The 17,792-nt window shown below is 36.4% G+C and overlaps 1 pseudogene; it reads right to left on the bottom strand.

Annotated features, from left to right (window-relative positions):
• Positions 1-15,198: 15,198 nt before the first annotated feature.
• On the bottom strand, positions 15,199-17,337 carry LOC148830754 (uncharacterized; annotated as a pseudogene).
• Between the last annotated feature and the right edge of the window lie 455 nt (positions 17,338-17,792).

Here is a 17,792-nt window from a genome sequence, read left to right as displayed (position 1 = left end):
TAAATGTTTTACAGTAATTGTCACAAGGTCACTTTATTCATAGCTCTGAGTATTCCTTATAATGGAAGCCTTAGAAACCTCTGAAGGTTTTCTGTTTCCCTGGTGTTAAAAGAAAGTAATACATTGAAAACATGTAGTAGTATTATGCATCATCTTGATTAAGACCAGAAAGCAGCTTGATGATTGCAGGCAAATGATCATTATCCTCCATAAGAAAAAAAAGATACAACTCCAAATTTCCACACTATGTTTGAATAATATTGGGAATTGTCATATGAAATGAAAATGGAGGTTTTGGACGTGCAATATTGCTTGAAGCTCATGTTGAGAACATTTTTAACTCACTGTTGTCATTGATTCAGCTTGTATAACAAATGTTTTGGGGTTGTTTTGCATCTACAGTTGAAGATGCTTATCCAGAACTGCATTTTAAGCAGTGGTGTGGAACGTCCAGCCCGTGGGTCGTATAAGGCCCGCAAAATCATTTGGTCTGGCACTGCCAAGGCAACCACAGGCGGGACTCGAAATTCAATAAATCTAGGAGCTTTTTTCATAGCAACATAAATTTATATTAAGTGAATCATAATAATAACGTAAATTTTGAGGGACAAGCAAGGAACGTCCATTACAGGATAAACAGGACACATACATGATGGGACAGACACATATGCTTCTCGTTGGCTGTCCACGGCCTGTTTGCCTGTATTGTGGTGACTCAGAGGACAGTCAGTGCCAGGCAGACTGGGAGTGTACATGTTGCGAAAGTGTTAACACACTGTGGCGAAACTACGGCGATCCGGTGATGATGAGACGAGATGCGATGAGATGTTTCCTCGCGACGTTGATGACCTTGCCTCCAATGATTGACGACGATGTTGTCGACTTCTTTGTCGACACAGACGATAACTCCAATCCAACCTTTATCCACACGTCCACGATCAACAATCCTCACAAAAACTGAATTTCAAATGAAGATTAAGGAAATTACAGTACACAGAAAAAACCTCAAGAGTCGATGATACGAAAGTTGGATATGTTCCAAATCCAAGATGCAGGATTAGAACAGCGATCAAAGCAAAATAATCGCATCGCTGGCGACACACACACTGGATAGTTATTAAAACTTAAGTGGTGTGACATCCTACAAATGGCGACTACAAAGAAAAGAAAAGTTGATGCAGAGTGTCGATCTTTCAAGGAGAAATGGACAAATGATTATTTTTTTGTTGAAGTCAAAGGCAAACCTGTTTGCCTAGTTTGTGGAGATGCATTAGCAGTAATGAAAAAAGCCAATCTGGAGCGTCATTACAGCATTACAGACTGACTGACGCAAACCTGGAAAAGCAGTTGCGAGTAGCAACATCATCAGTACCAGGTAACATCACACGCCTCACCAAAGAGAAGCAGTTCCAGCCATCACATTAGGGGTGAGTTAATTAAATGTTTGACCAAATATAGCAGGCTAATTTTTAAATTGATAATTTTGTATGGCCCACAAATGATGTTATAAATATCCAAATGGCCCTTGGCAGAAAAAAGGTTCCCCACCCCTGATTTTAATAATGAAGAGACATTTATAATATTTATACTATACAGTATTTGGGATTTTTTATCATCTCCTGTCCAACAGAATAGAATTGGGTGGAAACAAGGAGGGAAGCATCTGCCACTAAGTTTCCCACGTTTACATATTATCCCTGAATGACTGCTGACAGAGTTTTGTTAAAGATTTAGGAATAACACCTTGTTTCCTGAAACACAATCATAACAACACCCTCAGGGCCTAATTTTTTTTGTCTTTCTGGTACCTGTATGACTTTTAAATGCTAATATTCATCAATGCATAGTACCACAGATCTTTGTCTTTACTTAGTCAGAGACACATTGGCTGTTACTTTCTTCATACAAAAATTAGTGAAATATTAATTTAATTACATGTATATTCATCCAGGATCATTATATATCTAAGGTTTGCATCTAAGTTTGTATCTGAAAGCCCCAATATGTGTAACAATGGCATTGAGATCTCTGCTGGACAGCCTTCCTTTAAATCCACTGTATTTATGTTGTGTTCATGCTCAGTCATAGCACATGCAAATCATTTTTTCAATAATGACGAGATATAAAATCCAAGTGAATGTATTGAAGGGATCAATGATGTTATCCTTTAAGAGAATAGTAGTTCAGCAGTGACCTATTCATGAAGAGAGAGAGGCTCTGTCCGCAGATGATAAATGGTGTTTCATTTAGCGCCAATTGTAGGTCTACACACAGAACAAATGCACCCTACTCTGTCAGACAACACAAAAGATACTTTATGCATTGCCAGTAGGTTATGATCTTTAGGGTATTTGTGTAACAGGAATCTGACAATCAGAAGTTTAAACTATGAATACTGAAAACCTGTACTTAAAACAGTAAAACATTAAAGTGTAATAAGGAAAAATGAATTTACAAGACCAAAAAAAGGTTTCCTTTTTATTTATACCTTTATATTAATTTGTGAGTCTAACTGTACTGGTGTTTTACTGCTGTTAGATATGGCATATTAAAGCCACTGAATGTGAGGGACTACAAAAATGATATGTTTTACATGTATGTTCAACGAAAGCTTACATTTTGCTAAATAATTAAAAATGTGATTACAATTGACTACTAACCTGCTGTATGTGCACCTATTTTTTTTTCTTTTCAGATAAACAGAAGAAGAAAAATCTTGAGTAAAAATCATTCCTTCCTCCTGCAGATGACCAGAAAAATATTACATGAGCAAAGCTAATTTATTTTTTCATTAAAATTGAAAGAAAAAAACGCAAACCCATTATATTTTAATTAATGATTAACGCTCTTCACTTCCAAATATTTTTCTTAATACCAGAAATACACCATGGGCATGAAACACAAAAGCAATAATAAAATAATAGAAGCTTTCCACTGTTTTTTTTTTATTACGCTCTCCTTTTCCTTAGAGATTTGCATTTTAGTGATCAAACAAAACAATTATACAACATCTCCCTCTAGTGGTAGATTAAATATGGTGAATGCCTTAACTTTTTCTTTGGCTCCAGTACTACCCATGCACATGATTTCTTTCAAATGTTCTGTAATAGTTATTGACACACTATCAGTAGTATTATTACAGTGTTTCAAGATAATACTTTGCAAATTAATTTTTGGAGGGTCTGTAAAAACAACAACAACTACTACTACTACTACTACTAATAATAATATTAAATTTTATACAGTATTGTATGTAAACAAATAGCACAGAAACCTTAAAGAAATAGAAACTTATAAACATCTAGAAATGTTTGTATTAAATACTTTTAAAAACATTCGATTTTTCTTGTTAATCAGAAATAGTTTTTTATACTTTGCATTTCGTTTTTTACAAAATAATTGAACTTTGTGTGACTGCTGTGATAAAAAATAGTTCATAATGTATACAAAATATACATTTATACAAAAACTTAAGGACAACCATGTGTAATAATGTAAAATAATTTATATTATCTGGATATTGAAATCTTCAAAATTGAAGTCAGTTTGAAGGTGTATGTTTTCTGAGTAATCAAAATATATTGAATACTGTTAAACATTGAAACACATTCCAATTACAACTATTTTTGTTATGAAAAATTCAAGGTCATCTTGCCCATTAGCAACAACTTCTAAATAATGAGTAGCAATTAACGATTGTCTGGAGAGTCAGGGAAATAGTCTCTGTTCCAGCTGGCTGAATGGAATGTCCCTTGTTTGGAGCCATGAACAAATGCCAGGTCATTTCTTGATGTCCAGCCTACAAGAACCTCACCATTGCTTTCTGGTGCTGAGTATCCTGGTTTGGATTTTGACATTTAAAGTCTCCCACCTAGATAGCTGGGACACCTGCTGTTCTTATATTGTAAGAGGTTTATAGATTTTATCTAAGCTGAATCAACCAACCTTTCAGGATACTGTATATGGTTGTTGCCAAATTGTTTGCTTGAGAAATGTTGGTTCAGGCATTAGTGGGGCCGCCATGTTTTGCATGTGAGTAATAGCATAAGAGGTCATAACCTTTCATATAGACTTGGCTTGCCTCCTCTGTTCCAATATGGGTTTCCTGCAGGCAGATAGTATCAGTGGTGTGTTGTGCAGCAAGAACTTTGATGAGGCGCTGCTTGGCTACTAACAGGCCCTCAAGTTTAGTTGAAGTATTCAGAGAGCTTGTCAGGCTCTGATGTACTTTTCATTTATCTTGTTTTAGGCTCCCCTCTCCCCTCTGCAGCTTTTCTTCAAATTCAGTCTTCTAGTCAGATTATTAGCTTTCCCAGGTATATCAGTTACTGATCGGGGAATCACTTGAAAACTGATCCATTGCTCCCCTTGCACCTGCTTAAGTAATATAGGGTTGATTGGTACAGTGGGTATAGAAAGTCACCACCACCTTTCAAAATTTTCACCTTTTGTTGCCCTAAAGCCCCCCAAAAAAGACAAATAAAATCAGACTTTTCCAGTTTTATTTACAAATTGTACCTTGCAACATCCAAGTGAAAAAAGAAAGCAACAGTGGAATAAATGCGTTGGATAAGAGAACACACCCCTGAGTAAATACTTGGTTGAAGCACCTTTTGCTTGAATTATAGCCTTGAATCTGTTTGGATACATCTCTACCAACTTTTCACACCAAGAGGGAGGAATATTTGCCCATTCCTTCTTACAGAATTGTTCAAGCTCAGTCTAACTGTGTAGTGACTGTTGATGGACTACCCTCTTCAAGTCATTCCAAAGATTTTTCAATGGGATATAGATTAGGGCTCTGACTAGGCAACTCAAGGACATTCACCTTCCTGTCCTACAGCCACTGTACAGTTTCTTTGGCTGTGTGCTTTGGGTCATTGTCATGTTGAAAGGTGAACCATCTTCCCATTTTCAATTTCCTGGGTGAGGGCTGCAGGTTGTCTTCAAGAATTTGCCAGTATTTTGTACCATCCATCTTCCCTTCTCCCCTGACAAGTGCCCCTATTCCAGCTGAAGAGAACACACAGCAGGATGCAGCCATCACTGTGCTTTACTGTAGGAATGGTGTTCTTTGGATGGTAAGATGTATTGGGTTTTCGCCAGAAGAAACCGTTTTGAATTCTGTCCAAAAAGTTCCATTTTGTTCTCCTCTGACCACAGCAGTTTTAAGGTGCTTTTAAGCAAAACATAAATGAGACTTGATGTGGCTTTTTTTAAAGAGTGACTTTTTTCTTGCCACCCTCCCATACAGGCAAGGTTGTGGAGTACTTGTGATATTGTTGTCATATGCACACAATGACCATGTCTTTGCCATAAAGACCTGTAGCTCGTTCAAAGTTGCCATCGGCCTCTTGGTAGCCTCTCTGATCTCCTCCTTGCTCAGCCATCCAGTTTGGAGGGACGGCCTGATGTAGGCATGGTCTTGGTGCTACCATATACCTTCCACTTCTTAATGGTCTTGACTGTGCTGGGATACTTAAAGCCTTTGACATCTTTTTATACCCATTTCCTGACTTGTGCCTTTCCACAACTTTATCTCAAAGTTCTTTTGAAAGCACCTTTCCACCCATAGTGGTTTCTTTGCTATGAAATGCACTTCCAAGCAGTGGAGTCCTTTAGAAACAGGTTTTATTTTAAACTAATCAAAATCACCACAGTTGATCACAGGTGGGAGCCAATATGTTTGTTGTGTGAACTGTAAGGTGATTGTTTATACCTGAGAAAGTTTACAAATGCAATTGTAAGGAGGGTGTTCACTTATCTAATAAGATATTTTACTGTTGTAATATTAGTTAATTTTCAGATTGTTGTAGAATTTTATTTTCACTTGGCTAATGTGGGTTACTGTGTGTAAATAAAAATGGAACAAGCCTAATTTAATTTGTTTTTATTTTCAGAGGGTCATACAATAAAAGGTACAAATATTGAAAGGGGGTGGTGACTTTACCCACTGTATGGACTAAAGCATAATATTACATCAAAAGGAAGTCTTTCACTTTCATTAGTTGCCTGCCTGAGGGAACTGCATAAAACTGCATTTATAACATCATAAAAATTGCAATTAATTTTCCAATGTCATGTAATAAATATGAAAAATGGAAAAAGACACAGAATGATCATCCCCCTATAAACATATACAATAAATAGCAGCTGTTATATCATGTAAACTCCATTATTTAATTATTTTCATATACACCTAAATACAAAAATACAACGATTTAATTTAATTATGCATAAATCTTTTCTTCTCATTTTTCTTTCCTTTCTACAAGATAGCTTTCCAGAGACTATGTATTTTTCTCTTGTAGCTTATAAGACTTTAATATAATAGGTGTTATAATATTAATTTTACTTATAGTTAATAAGGAATTTCATTTAGTATTATACCACACACCTTAACTACTAAGAACTCCAACTTCAAAATCAAACCTTTTGTGGTAGCACTTTAGAATGTGATATTAAGGGTTTATAAATGCTCTAATAGTAATGAACTAACAAAGATTCATAGTTTATTGAAAATGAACAAAGTATTAATTAAGGGTTAACAAAGGCGTTCTTAGACCTGTATTACCTGTAATTTTCATACTTGTACTTTGTAAATGTTTTCTTAAAATGGATTTAACAAACTCATAGTTTATAGAGCGTGAACAACACATTAACAGATGTTAATGTTTTGTTTTGCTAAACATGAATTCTATGCTCTGTAGAAGAGCAACACAAGCTGTCTCTGGTGCACCTAAGTGCTTCATAGAACAGCCTTTGAAGAGATTCACTGCTTACTCATCTACAAAATCACAATTGAAGGTATACTAGATATTTTTGGTAAATGTAGATGTGTTGAAGAGAGTGTATATGCAGTTCCAGGCTGTTGACTCCTTTCATCCAGGACAGGTAGAATCCAGGTAGAATTGCAGCATGTTCTTTTATGAATGTGCTGTTACAGTATTCTGCTACTTATAACCATCAACCACATTCAGACTAAGCCTTATGAATAACCTTCCTATTTACTAACCCCATATTGGGTGATATACAGTGGTGTGAAAAAGTGTTTGCCCCCTTCCCGATTTCTTATTTTTTTTGCATGTTTGTCACACTGAAATGTTTCAGGTCATCAAACAAATTGAAATATTAGACAAAGATAACACAAGTAAACACAAAATGCAGTTTTTAAATGAAGGTTTTTATTATTAAGGGAAAAAAAAATCCAAACCTACATGGCCCTGTGTGAAAAAGTGATTGCCCCCTAAACCTAATAACTGGTTGGGCCACCCTTAGCAGCAGCAACTGCAATCAAGCGTTTGCGATAACTGGCAATGAGTCTTTTACAGCGCTGTGGAGGAATTTTGGCCCACTCATCTTTGCAGAATTGTTGTAATTCAGCCACATTGGAGGGTTTTCGAGCCTTAACCGCTTTTTTAAGGTCATGCCACAACATCTCAATCGGATTCAGGTCAGGACTTTGACTAGGCCACTCCAAAGTCTTCATTTTGTTTTTCTTAAGCCATTCAGAGGTGGACTTGCTGGTGTGTTTTGGATCATTGTCCTGCTGCAGAACCCAAGCGCGCTTCAGCTTGAGGTCATGAACAGATGGCCGGACATTCTCCTTCAGGATTTTTTGGTAGACAGCAGAATTCATGGTTCCATTTACCACAGCAAGTCTTCCAGGTCCTGAAGCAGCAAAACAGCCCCAGACCATCACACTACCACCACCATATTTTACTGTTGGTATGATGTTCCTTTTCTGAAATGCTGTGTTACTTTTATGCCAGATGTAATGGGACACACACCTTCCAAAAAGTTCAACTTTTGTCTCGTCAGTCCACAGAGTATTTTCCCTTGGGGATCATCAAGATGTTTTCTGGCAAAACTGAGACGAGCCTTTATGTTCTTTTTGCTCAGCAGTGGTTTTCGTCTTGGAACTCTGCCATGCAGGCCATTTTTGCCCAGTCTCTTTCTTATGGTGGAGTCATGAACACTGACCTTAACTGAAGCAAGTGAAGCCTGCAGTTCTTTGGATGTTGTTGTGGGGTTTTTTGTGACCTCTTGGATGAGTCGTCGCTGCGCTCTTGGGGTAATTTTGGTCGGCCGGCCACTCCTGGGAAGGTTCACCACTATTCCATGTTTTCGCCATTTGTGGATAATGGCTCTCACTGTGGTTCGCTGGAGTCCCAAAGCTTTAGAAATGGCTTTATAACCTTTTCCAGACTGATAAATCTCAATTACTCTGTTTCTCATTTGTTCCTGAATTTGTTTGGATCGCAGCATGATGTCTAGCTTTTGAGGATCTTTTGGTCTACTTCACTTTGTCAGGCAGGTCCTATTTACAGATGCAGCCATTCAAAGTGCGCGTTACAGACACGTACCGCAGGTGACGTCGCTCAGTATGACGCAAGATGACGCGTGGCACCGCAGTACGTGATTGGTTGACCGACAGGGGCACTCGTGGTCTGTTGGTCTGTCGTAGAAAGACTTACAGTAAACGTCTTTGCTGTGCCCGTTGTAGATATTGAATTTTACCACTGAAGGGAAATCTTAGTAGCTGAGCATAAAAAGAATAGGAGCATACTGTAACGCGTGTGAAGGCCATAAACGATATTAATTTTGGAACATAAACATACAGTGTATGGCTGGTCTTGGTACTTTAAAGAAAAAAATACACACCAGTATTCCATTTCTCCCTAAACATTTTAAGCTTCGAAGTCTTTAACTAACGCGATACCGGAGTCAACAAGCATACTTTTAGAATTTGATTAAAAGGGAATATAATATGGAATCGCGTATCTAAAGAATTTAATAACGGTATGATTATATTCGTGTGCTGCGACAGGGCTGTGTAGGGCTGTTTCGCCTGCCTATTCATGTGAGCTGTCTTGTAGCCGACTGGTCTAGGTGCGTGACTACCAACGGGCAGGTTGTGTGTTCAAATCCAGCTGGTGCTGGACTTTTCTTTTAACAAACATTTCTTCGAAAAAATAGAATTGCGATATTATGGACAATCAATTGACTTTTATATTTCAAAATATCGCAACATGATCGATATTTGCGATATTTTGAACATATCTTCCCTTCTGACAGCGGTTCCTGCTTCTATTGTGTGTGTGTGTGCAACAGAGTAAATTTTTAATAGCGTTTTAAGCGAATAGGTAATTAGATTGCTCATAAACCTAATCGCTTTTTCTACATAAACACAGCATGATTGCTCTCTGAAAATGCTTTTCCTTTATTTTTAAAGTAGGCTCAGATTTCAACTATAGATCGTATTATTATAAACTTTCTTGGAAAAATGTATTTTATGTAAACCATGTTTGCTATTAATTCATTTAGGGCTAAAATACGTTCATTGTCTTCCAATCGAGTCGAGTTGACATTGGAAGCCTGCCACACCCGGACTGTTAAACCAACGCATTAGCACGTCAAAGCCCATTGAGGGTATTGAGCCAGTATTGGCTTTAGTATTCCCCCCCTCTCCCCTCAATTCAATTCAATTCAAGGTGTTTTATTTGCATGACAGATGGGTACAAGCAGTGTTGGGTATGTATATTGTAACGCTTACGGCAGACAGGCACTGTGTAAGAGCCGGCGCACCAGAGCAGCGCACCGAGGGAGCGTCTGCATTTATAACTTAGTTTTTAAAATTAGTCAAGCAATATGAAGCATCTTCTTTTACTTTTAAGTCCCTTAAATACATTGAACACAGCTTTCTCTTAAGTCCCTTAAGTCGCATTAAGTGGTGAGAAATGTATTTAAGGGACTTAAAAGTAAAAGAAGATGCTTCATATTGCTTGACTAATTTTAAAAACTAAGTTATAAATGCAGACGCTCCCTCGGTGCCGCGCCGGGTGTAAATATCAAAGTATACATTCCCAACAAGAATTGTACCCATCTGTCATGCAAATAAAACACCTTGAATTGAATTGAGGGAGAGATGGGGGTAGTGGGACAGAGATACTGTAGACAGACTCAAGGCAAATAAGATACTTATGGGTACGCAGGCATTCACGACAGCAACATACGAAACGTTTGCACGTACTGTATAGTTAAGTTATTACTTGGTTTTCAAAGTGCAACGAAATACAATATTGTTGTTGCTGCTGTTCTGGTTGTTTTTATCCCGCAAAGCGTTTTGAGAAGCCACCTTTAAAGGCGATATATACTGTAAAACCACTGATTCTTATGGAATGTGTTCCGCAGGAGATTCAAATTTTTATTTATTTATTTTTTAATCGCGTATCTTAGGAAATCTCAGTATGAACTTTGTTCATGAACAGTGGCATGTTACATTATCATTCGTTTTTTTAACAAGGCTCGCCAGCTAATGTGAATCGAAACCTGTCTTGCTAGCTTTTAAAGTCGTGCATGTGTAAACTGTACACTCTAGTAAGAGGGCATGCAAGTTACTCTGCCCCTTTCAGCTGCAGGGAGTCCCTCTGCTGCAACACACAGCAGACAGAACAGGAGACTATTGCCTTTCATATCTGACACCAGTGAAGTAAAAGGGGTGTCTAAAGGGGTGATTTCAGACCACATTTTAGTTACTTTATTTTGTTTACTTTTAATATTTCTGTAATTTACAGCAGATGTCACAATAGAAGCCCGAAGCCTATTATACTCAGTCTAGCCTTGGATCCTCTGAGTCCCTTGACTCAGTTATTGCATATTAATTTCTTGAGATACGCGATTCCATATTATATTCCCTTTTAATCAAATTCTAAAAGTATGCTTGTTGACCCCGGTATCGCGTTAGTTAAAGACTTCGATGCTTAAAATGTTTAGGGAGAAATGGAATACTGGTGTGTATGTTTTCTTTAAAGTACCGAGACCAGCTATATACTGTATGTTTAAGTTCCAAAATTAATATCGTTTATGGACTTCACACGCGTTGCAGTATGCTCCTATTCTTTTTATGCTCAGGCACTAAGATCTCCCTTCTGCTTTGTGTAAGGATGGTATCAAGAGCAATCTTAGGTGGTGAGAAAGCGACTTAAAGCGACTTAATTGAGGTGCCCAGCTACCAGTTAACACTGTACTTCCTACAATACTTGTGAAACCGGTTTAATTCGTCACAGCCAGCACTCCTGCAGAGAGGGTGTTGTACTCGTAAAGTAGAAGCAGGCGAGATTTCCAGCGAAAGACACCCCCCCTCAAAAACCCAGCAAGCAGTAAGGCTTTATGTTGAAAATTGAAGTGGATTTTGTTTATGATAAAGAGGAGAAACTGGGATGGGAGGAGGGTTTGGTTTTGCATAAGGGGCGGGATTATGATAATTGGAGGAATTGCGAGAGTATATTGGTTTGATATATTTGATTTTGTATTGTGGTCGTTATCTATGTTTTTGGTTGGTATTATGTTTATATGGTTGTTTTTGTTGGTTGGTTGTTATTATGGTTATTAATAATACGATCTATAGTTGAAATCTGAGCCTAAATAAAAAGAAAAAGCAAGTGATTAGGTTTATGAGCAATCTAATTACTTATTCGTTTAAAACGCTATATAAAATAAAGTTTATTATTAATTTGCTGGACAGAGCGGTGAACATTATTATGCATAAGACAAAGATAACGATCCTGATCAGTTTAGAAATCTGTGTACGCTGTAAGGTTTTTACTTCTTAAACTTTTAAAATACACGTTTCGAATAGAAAGAAATCCTCTTCCTGCTACAGTTGCATGAAGTGAGAGGCGAAACAGCCCTACACAGCCCTGTCGCAGTACACGAATATAATCATATCGTTATTAAATTCTTTAGATACGCGATTCCATATTATATTAGCAGAAAAGCTTAAACTACCACTTTTTCACACGCTATTTCACGTTAGTTAAATTTAATTTATTTATATATTATATATTTATATCTCTGACCAAGGGAAACGTCTCATTTTTTCAAAGAAATGTTTGTTCACAACGGCGACTGTCAGAAGATAGGACACAGCGGCTCAGGCACCCGCTGAATGGAAAAGGGGCACTTTAATGTTCTGTATGGCTAATACTAAAGCCAATACTAATATTCAATACTTTAATATCCTTTTCTGTATGTTTAACAATAGTGGGTACTGGCCTAATTCGTCCCTGCTCCCGTTGTTAGGTGTTAATGTGTTGTTAAGTGTGAATTTGTAGCTGTTTCCCTGAGGTCTGGCTTTTTTTCTGGAAAACCATAACTGGTCTTGTCCAGATTGACTGTCGGCGCCCAGGTCTGATCTTTGTCTTCTAAGCTCTCTGTGTACAGTGGAGCCTCCTGTCCAGCCAGCACATGTCCACAGACATTCACAACAACGACATATCATAAAACGTTTGCACATATAGTGTGCAAAAATGCACTTTATTTACTAAAAATAAGACAGAGATACTGTATCAATTTATGTTGCATTAGCCTGATTATGATTAAAAAACACATATAATTAAACACGCGTTTGCGATTTAAATCAAAACACGATTTAAATCAATATAAATGTTTATATTGTATCGCATACTGTCCAGCCTCCATTTCTCTATAAAAATTTACTCTATTACACACACACAATAAAAGCAGGAAGCAGAAGCAGGGACCGTTGTCAGAAGGGAAGAAGGTGACTATTCATTGTTATCAAAAATGACTTTGAATCGATCATGTTGCGATATTTTGAAATATAAAAGTCAATTGATTGTCCATAATATCGCTATTCTATTTTTTCGAAGAAATGTTTGTTGAAAGAAGAGCCCAGCACCAGCTGGATTTGAACACACAACCTGCAAGTTGTTAATCAGGCACGTAGACCAGTAGGCTACAGGACAACTCGCATGACAGGGAGGCGAAACAGCCCTACATAGCCATGTCGCAGTACACGAATATAATCATATCGTTATTAAATTCTTTAGATACGCGATTCCATATTATATTAGCAGAAAAGCTTAAAACTACCACTTTTTCACACGCTATTTCACATGCTAGTTAAATACTTCGATGCTTGAAATGTTTAGGGAGAAATGGAATACCGGTGTGTATTTTTCCTTTAAAGTACCGATTCCTGGAATCTGGCTGACACCCTTCTGAAGTGGTAACATGAAATCTGGTATACGGAAAAGAAAGCATTGATAAAAAAAAGCCTGGATTCTCATGTATCTCATACAAGTATATTTTAATACAGTCTTTGCTGTGCTCTTGAGGATCCTTGTGATATTTTGAGCTCTAGTTGAATGATAAGTGTCGCATTTTAAATCATTTTCGTAGTTAGAAATTATGAAACGCCCTGTTAAAAGCAAGGGAGTTTTTATGCCCGTTGAAGTTAAACAAAATGCCTGACAAAGTATGGCTTGGACATATTCCAAGTGCTTGTACAAATGTGCTAAAGAAATTATACTTTGAGTATACAGCTTGTCCAAAGTCATTCATTATTAATACTATTAGTAATATCTTCGGTAAATGCTTTGATGCATAAATATTTCTGATAAAGGTAGGTTGTGTACTTTTGTCCAGCTGAGCAATCTTGCTTTCATAAAATATATACTGTACGCGATTCAATATTATATTCAATATTATATATTATATATATAAAATGTTTAGGGAGAAATGGAATACTGGTGTGTATTTTTTCTTTAAAGTACCGAGACCAGCCATATACTGTATGTTTATGTTCCAAAATTAATATCGTTTATGGCCTTCACACGCGTTGCAGTATGCTCCTATTCTTTTTATGCTCAGGCACTAAGATTTCCCTTCAGTGGTAAAATTCCATATAAATATTCAATACTTAAACGGGCACAGTTAAGACATTTAATATACATATACATACTGTATACAGTACAGTTTGCATACGGTAATATGTTTATGTTCCTAAATCAATCTCTATTATGAGCATGTGTAAGGCATGGTGAATCGATTCTCAAAAATTACTGTACTTTGCATGATTGGAAAAAAATGCGTGATTGCGAAATGCTGTGGTGTTTCTTTTACAAAGACGGTCAATGAAAAAAAGAATGTGGACCAGGGCAATACTTTGAGTTTACAGCTTGTCCAAGGTCATTTATTATTAATACTATTATTAATATCTTCGTTAAAGACTTTGATGGCTACAGCTCAAACATGAGAGGTTGAGCTTTATTAGCTCCACCTTGCGGAAATTCTGGATACTATTATTTTGCTAGCGGTATTTACCGGTAACTTGCGGTATTTACCGGTAACTTGCGGTAGACTGCGTACAGCATACCGGAAAATAATGCGGTATCACCCGCGCATTTTGAATGGCTGCATCTGTAAGTGATTTCTTGATTGAGAACAGGTGTGGCAGTAATCAGGCCTGGGTGTGGCTAGAGAAATTGAACTCAGCTTTCCAAAGATGTGATAAACCACAGTTGATTTATGTTTTAACAGGGGGGGCAATCACTTTTTCACACAGGGCCATGTAGGTTTGGATTTTCTTTTTCACTTAATAATAAAAACCTTCATTTAAAAACTGCTTTTTGTGTTTACTTGTGTTATCTTTGTCTAATATTTCAATTTGTTTGATGATCTGAAACATTTCAGTGTGACAAACATGCAAAAAAATAAGAAATCAGGAAGGGGGCAAACACTTTTTCACACCACTGTATATCATTAACAGGCATTTATAAAGGCTTTATAAGCCTTTTATACATTCTTTGCAGCACCTCATGCAAAGTATGAACCTATTCATGCTTATTAATGCAAAGTCATATTGCAGTAAACTATTAATAGACATTAATAAAGCCTTTGTAAACCACACAATAAATATGCCAATAATACAGACCACATATCCAAAACAAGATTCTTTTAATGATAATAATAATTGTATAACCACTGTAACCCTTATAAAAATATTTTGCAAATACAAATACAAAAAAACTGAAATCTTGGACAAAGTATCTTTACAGTATCTTAACAAAACAATATTTGTTTTACACAGTTAGAAATGCAATTTAGTTTGACTGAGGCATGGCAACAAAGTAATGACTACTGTAGAAAAAATAGTAAATATATAAAATCAAGTAGTAACAAGCAAAGGTTTATTCCGTGTTGAAAAGTAAAGGAAAGAGAAACACAACACTTTGGCTGTGGAGCCTTCTTCAGGTCAAAATAAAATCAAGTATATACATTTTATCACTCTGTGACTACACTTAGTCTATTGCTTCAACCAAAATGATCAATAGCAAAGACAGCACAGCAGAATCGAGCTTGGCATAATGAGCTACATATTTGTAGGGATAGTTAATGACTATGGTATTGTTTCCTCAAATCATAAAATAATCTACCCAGGGGTCCATTTCGATGTTTATTTCTAAGCCAATGTGTCCACTCTATCAAATCCAAATGCTCCTATAACAGCATCTCTGTCCTATTTCCTCTCAGTCTCCACAGATGTTCCTTGTATATATGCCATGCTCTCTCAATATGTTGTGTGTGAGCACCTGTACAAGGATTCATGTGATTGACATTAAAATGATTGTAACCAAGACTGTCTAGTACTCCCCTGTATGTTCACCACTCATCTGTGATTATGCTGGTTTGTGGTCGAACATAATTAACAATGAGGCGTATCAGATGTCTTTGTGACAGGACTGGCTTCTTTTTTTCACCTTTCACCCCCCACATTTCAAAAACCCATTTTTTCCTTTGCCATGTTGCAGAAAACCTCCCCCTTCCATACTGACAAAAAAGAGAAAAAGTAAAATGGGTCAATATATAAGGTTTGTTTTTGTATTATTGCAAAATCTGCTCTCAAGAAATATGTTGTATTATTGTTAGATATTTAAGAACTTTATAGTTTTGTCTTAATAGTGTTCCAATTGTCTGAAAATATATTTTCCTATCAACAGAATACAAAGAGAAAGCTAAAAGAAAATGAAACAATTATGGAATGCCATAAATATCACATACAGAATGTACCCTTCTTGTGTGTCTGAAATTGCTCTCATCAATTACTACAAACTCCCTTCTACCACCCAGGAGTTGTCCTTTGTCTCTGCGGTACCTTCGGATAGCTTTCACACAGACACCCCAGACCTTCTTGGCCATTTTTGACAAGGAGCTGCTGCTCGCAGCTATACCATCCTGAATTATGTCTGTTTGACGAAGACGTAAACCTTGGGCAAATCTAATTCAAGAGTCAGTGAGAGAATGTTTAGTAACTAAAGGTTCAAACAATATATTTGTTGATTTATGCTGTTTTCTCTTTAGTTTTAGGGAATTGGTTTCAGATTTATTTGCCAAATATTTAACTTTCATTGTCCTTCCTCTTGATTTACGTGTATGACTTTTAGTAGGATGGCAAAATACATAAACATTACTGGATAAAAGACAGTTTACGAAATCTGTGACATACCATTTTCTGTGATCATTTCATCAGTTTCTGTGAAACTTATCTGTGTAAAAATTTCATCCACTGAAACAGTAAGAGTTTTGATTTTGTGAAGATCCATGTCTCATTGATTTCACATAGGTTGACAAACCCTTGATAATAAAAAGGGATGATAAATAAACACCTTAACCCTATAGAACATAACATTAAAATATATAAAACAACACATTATTTTTCAATGTTATTAAATTAATATAACAAGGTAGAAAACGAGTAGAGGCACTACTGCACTTATCAGGTATATACATCAGTTTTCATCCTCCTGTCCTTCAAATGTAAATTGTGTTGGCAAAGTTGACACTTCATTTTGCTTTCTAAAATATGTCTTAAGCCACTCTATCAAATTCAAAGTTTTTTTCTTTGTTGGGCTGCCACTTCTCTTTTTAAGTTAATCTTAAATTTTCATCTGCAAGGATGTTATATTGCCTAAAAGAAAAAAATACAGAGAAACTATGAAAAAAACACCAACAAGTTAAAAACACAAAAAAGTATCTAAAACAAATGTAATAATGCTGGGAAGTGTTATTGTTTTTGATTACTTGGCAATTTCTTGTGCATACCAATACAATAAAGAGATGTATGCAAGATGATAAAAAACACATTTTTCACTTATTTTCTTATGCCTATATTAGTGCTTAATTTATTGATCTATAAATTATAGTCACAGTGAATAGCTTTTTCAGGGTACTACAAGTGAAAAATCATCAAATGCCCACATCAAAACCTGTACTGACAGAGGATGTAATATAATTTAATTTTAATCCAAGTATTACAGTAGAAACCTGTAGTATCCTATTATACATCGACTAAAAAGAGGCACATTTTTCCATAATTTTCTGTATGATGGGTTCATAAACTTTGCAAAATGTAAATAAGCAATATAAATGTATAGCCTTACCCAGATACGGTGGACAACTGGGTGTCTCTGGTCAAATCCTCTCTGTTGCACAATTCCAAAATCTGACCTTACGTGGTCCTAATCTACACATGGTCTATTTAGTACAGAACTTGCACGAAATTCCTGCAATCATAAAAGTCCTGCGTACAACTGCACAACAGGTAAAATATCGTTCCCCATCCATATTACAATTAAAAGACACCTGTAATGTTCATTAATATAGTATATATATAGATAATGATTTTTAATTTTCACATATGAAATCTTAATAACTGTTTTACTAATTGACAAACGTAACCGTTATTTACGTGCATTGGGGGAATAATGACAGTGCTCATAGACTGGGTAAAGGTCAAGGTTCAAGAATGTGGCTCTGAAAATGGAGGCACGGCAGAAGAAAAAAACTAGATCAAACCCATGCAACCATCAGTTTTCCAGAAAGAGGGATTGAAAATACACCACAGGTAACTCCTGGTTCAGTAGGCAGTAAGTAAAAACATTTTTGGACGTACTGTATGAGAAGTTATAAAGCATCTTTAGAGATAT

Source organism: Atractosteus spatula, chromosome 7 (assembly GCF_055471065.1).
Source record: "Atractosteus spatula isolate fAtrSpa1 chromosome 7, fAtrSpa1.hap1, whole genome shotgun sequence".
Taxonomy (NCBI): Eukaryota; Metazoa; Chordata; class Actinopteri; order Semionotiformes; family Lepisosteidae; genus Atractosteus; species Atractosteus spatula.
This window is presented reverse-complemented; position numbering and strand designations above follow the sequence as displayed.